This window comes from Pygoscelis adeliae, unplaced genomic scaffold, assembly GCF_000699105.1.
Source record: "Pygoscelis adeliae isolate BGI_AS28 unplaced genomic scaffold, ASM69910v1 Scaffold38, whole genome shotgun sequence".
Taxonomy (NCBI): domain Eukaryota; kingdom Metazoa; phylum Chordata; class Aves; order Sphenisciformes; family Spheniscidae; genus Pygoscelis; species Pygoscelis adeliae.
Genome location: NW_008825614.1, coordinates 21,331,834 through 21,336,643, shown reverse-complemented (window position 1 = coordinate 21,336,643; position 4,810 = coordinate 21,331,834).

Here is a 4,810-nt window from a genome sequence, read left to right as displayed (position 1 = left end):
TCTAGAATGAGAGCCGGTGACTAGAAACAAGAACAATTCATTATCTTCTGATATACTATCATTTAAGTCTCCTCAATTAAATTAAGGTTATAAAATGTCTGTAGGCAAACAGAAATCTATCCAGAAACCATGACATATTGCTTCAAAAAACTGTCATGGGATTTTTTATTTATTTATTTATTTACAATTTCTCTGAAAAAGCAAATCATTAGAATACATTGCTGAGGGCAGTTTTTACTCAGTGGAAGGAATAATACATAGTAGGAATGACACAGAAAGGCACTAAACATCAGCAGAACACTCTGCACCTCTGTTTTCTGTAGCAGCCTTGTGGTCAAGTACTGAGTAATCTCTGCACTACTCAGTCTCAGACTTGACAAGACTCACTCCAAAGATCATATAGCTAGAGGCACAAGACTAAGAAAAACAGTAAGCTCATTTGCCTTGTTGAGGAAAGAGTATGAATTCATATAGACAGCAGCCGCTGCTGACCCTTTTAAATCTAAATCACAGAATGAATTCAGATCCGGACTTTGTCTTACAAACTCACCTTTCCTTGCTTGCCACAAATTCAAGCATAAACTGAAAACTGTCCCATATTTGTGCTTTATGTGGAATGAAGATGCCTCTCAAGGAAAGCCCCCTCAGGCTGAGGCCACTATGGGACTCCTGTGCAAGGGGCTTCAAATTTCCTTCAAAGTACAGGGCTATGTAATCTTCTTCAGTGATCAGCTGACTTGAACCCAGGCCTAGTTCTGACAGAACAGTTGTGTAATCTTGGCTCAAACTTCTGAAAAAAAATGCTAAATTGTCAGAAAATGCTATGAGGAAGTCCATAAATTAAAGCCATGAAAAATGAGGAAGGTAGAATTGCAGAGAATGGTAGGATTGTTAAGAACAGTAGGATTGTTAAGAACAGTAGCAGACCAAGATTTCAAGAGGACAAACACTTGCACAAAAATATTCTGTCAAAAAAAATTAAGAACTACAAACTATCGTAAGTATACATTATCATCATCGCATGTATCACCAACACAAGTATGTCTCCGCACAACATCCAGGACATCGGCTTACTGTTTAAATGCTTTACTGAAAGAAGAGAGTGACAGATGTGAAAACATATTTATGCTCTCAACAAATATATTAGTCTCAGTAGGAGGCAAAAGAATAAACACCACACAAAGTACAGTAAATAAAAACTGAAAGTGTTTATTATACTGTCACTTCTGATTCCAGGGGATTTAATAGATATTTCCTTATAACATTCATGTGCCCTTTGGAGACTATGATGACGGAACGACGTATTACTATCTTCCTTTCATTTAGACACCAAATCAGATGCATCAGATGCAAACATGGGCTCACCTGTAAGGCCAACCCCAGTTTGGGAAGCACTTCAGCATATACTTGAGTACCGCGTGGTACCATGCATTTGTACACCAAAGAGCCTTGCTGAATCCAAGCTTGAATGGTAGCACAGAACACAAGCTGACGCTGTTGATCTCATGGATGTGCACTATCCAATCCCCTATAATTTCTTTCACTAGTCCCTTTCTCATCTATATTTTTTCCCAAGATCCTTCTTTGATGTATTTTTCTCCAGCCCTAGCCCTCTGCTTCCTTCCTGCTTTCTCCCCAAAATCAATGCCCCTGGATCAAGTACTCAAGAGAGGAAACTGAGTACTGCATTTTAAGACACTCCTGGAAAACACCGAAAAATGAAATGGCCCCAGGGTGTCTGCCAAGACAGGACTAGAAAGAGACTTTGGATTTGGGGAAGAAGAATAAACGCCAGAATATCTTTTGACTCTGGTCGTATGACTCACAAGTAGTTTCCACACGAAAGAAATCCCCGAAATACAGAGTAGAGGCAAGAACTGGGGCGAAGTTGTGGCACACACCCTCAATCTCAAGAGACAAGAAGGTTCTACATTCCCGTTCTACATGTGCAATTCTCATATTTCAGACATGATCTAGGAGAAAGTGCTATTGGTGATAAAAATGTTTTGTATGAGGTGTTAAGTTGATGTATGACATTATGCACATAAGTAAAAAACAACTGTGGGAAAACTGAACTTCTTATAGAAACTTTATATCTCTGCCTCATATTCCTACAAGCAGACATACCTGGCCTTGAATTCTCACCCACAGAATTGCAGCTTCAAGCACAGTACCACCCATGCATCATATTTATCTGAAAAGCTTAACAGCAGTATTCACGCAAGATTCAGCAATAGCTACTCAGCCATGTGCTTGCCCTACCAAAGCAGAATCTAGCAAAACACCCACTGCAAAAATTCACGCCTCAGCTGTTTAGGCCCTGCTCCCCATTCTGAAGAACCATAAGACAACCAGTTTAGCTAGATTTAATTGTGTTATGTGCTACCAGACTAGTAGGAAACAGGTGAGTATAAAGGACCATCAGTCTGCTCAGTTCTGTGTATTTTTGAGTAAGAATACATTATTATTAATCTTACGTTCTGATAAAGATGGGGCATAAATAATCTTTGATTCAACCTGAGTACTTATAGGAAAATGAGGTTTTTCTGTTTCAAATTTCCAGTATTTCAGTCTGGTTATTTTCATAGACAAGAATCACTTGCTATACAGTAACATGACACCCTTGAGCTGGATTAAATATGTTGTATTCTTGCAAAGATAGCCATTTTTACACTTGAATAGTCAAAGCAAAAATTGGCAGTATCACACAACTCTAGTCAGGAGTCAAGTTTCCAACTGTGAAATGAAATTCTGTGAAGCAATTGAGTCTGTGCAGTAGAAAAAAAATCCACTGCTATCCCCATGTCTAGTTTGTAATGATTCCCTTATATAAAATGTATTGAATTGCTATTTACAAAATGAACTATTTTAAAGGGGAGAGCTGGGCCCCAGTGACAAGCTGCTGAAGCTATGAAATTCTTCAGAGAAGCTCTACACACATCTCTTCAAGACACAGAATAAGACAAAGATGAGACATGAAAAAAAGATACCTTTTAAGCAATAGAAATTGTTCATGGTATTTGATATATACGTCAAGCATTTGATAAAGTTTGGAGCCACAGAGGATTAAAAATGACTGTAAATCCACCCAAGATGAATTCCAGAGTGTATTTCTTCAGACATTTGAGGGGATTTTTTTAATCTCAGGAACAAATATTAAGCTGATAAAAAAGATTTTAAAAAATGTTCAAGTAAAGCTCTGAATAGGATTTTGGAGTTCCAGGTTCTACACAGACTTCATGCAAGGTATCGGATGCATCCTTAGTGCCCTATACTCCAACGTTAGTATTTCTATATGGTCATGAAAGCTCGGGCTTCAGTTTCTACTTGCACCCAAATTCATACTTTGTCTGTGTGCTGGTTCACAAGCTTGACTGGGAGAACTGACTGGCTTCCAACTTGGGGAAGATTAGGGGGAGAGAGAGACTCGCTGGCTAGAACCATAACCCTGCTCCTACCCACAGGCAAGCCAGATTTGTCAAAGGAAACCAAAACACACTCTGTTTCCTCATTGTCTTTTCCTGCCAGACTTGCACTCTGTCTCATTGTCAAGCTGCCCCGTCTCTCCCAGATTTAGCATTCTGTCACCAAACCCACAGTCTCAGAAGCGCAAACAGTCTCTTCACTTCTGGAGAGCATTCCTGGCCCCTCTGTCAGGCGACTTGAGAGGAGACAAATGGAGTGTACAAAGAGTCAAGTTCAAGTATTCCGAGGTAAGGAGGGCAAATGTACATTTTCGTAACACAAGCTGGCTACTTCAGGACCTTGTCCTGCAGCCCCCCACTACCAAAATCTTGCCATATAAACCTAATACAGCATGCAATTCTCCCATTGTGCCTTAGAGTGAACAAAGCATTGTCTTCTAGTAAAAAGACATCTTGTTTTAGAGGGAGGAAGAGAACACGCACAGCACATCCCAGAGCAGGAATCTGCACAGTATCAAAATCCAGCTTAGATTCCAGGAAAATGTTTGAATACGTCGCAGAAACAGATTCACTGCCAAAAGGTGTGGCAAATTACTAGCTTGACATTCTCATTAAGAAAAAAATCAGTTAGTTAGCTCTTGGATTGCATTTGCAGTTTTCAGCTTTGCACAAACTTTGTTGTGGAAACTTAGGAACCTATGGTTAGACAATAGTTCAAAACATTTTGAAAATGCCATTCTACTAAATAAATTTAGTGCGGCATTTTCTACTTATCTCACTACAAAGAAAGTGTATCACTGAAATACTTCCTCCTACACGTCTTACTCATTTGACTGATAACTCTGCAGACTTTCTAGCACAATGATCTTTTTAGTGCTTGTAATGAAGACGATGTGAATCATCTTCACTGTCACTTCATTTTAAGTTCATATTTAAAGTTAATGAGTCGGTACTGCCTGAATTACATAGCAAATTCATAAGCAAGTCCAAGACTAAACTCATTGTCCCTTCAGCACACCTGACTGCTGACCAAACACAGCCAGTTCTTAAACAAAAAATTTCTGTGCTTTGGCAGATGTTAGCTCTTTGTTGACCTCATAAACAAAGGTGATAATGTTGATGCACAATGAATATAAACTAGAGGCCACCAGCATATTTCACATTCAACATTTTGAACAGTTAATATTTCATGATAATGATCATTGGTAGATGACACATTCAATTTAACCAGAATATTACAAAAACATTCTTGAAAAACTAAGTTGAAAGGAGAGATCAGTGAACATATCAATGGAGGGACTGAAGGGCTCACTAGTAAATAAAACAGCTTGACCGAACTGGGATGTTACTAATGAACCCCCTCCTTGTCCCCCGGCCGCTGTTGG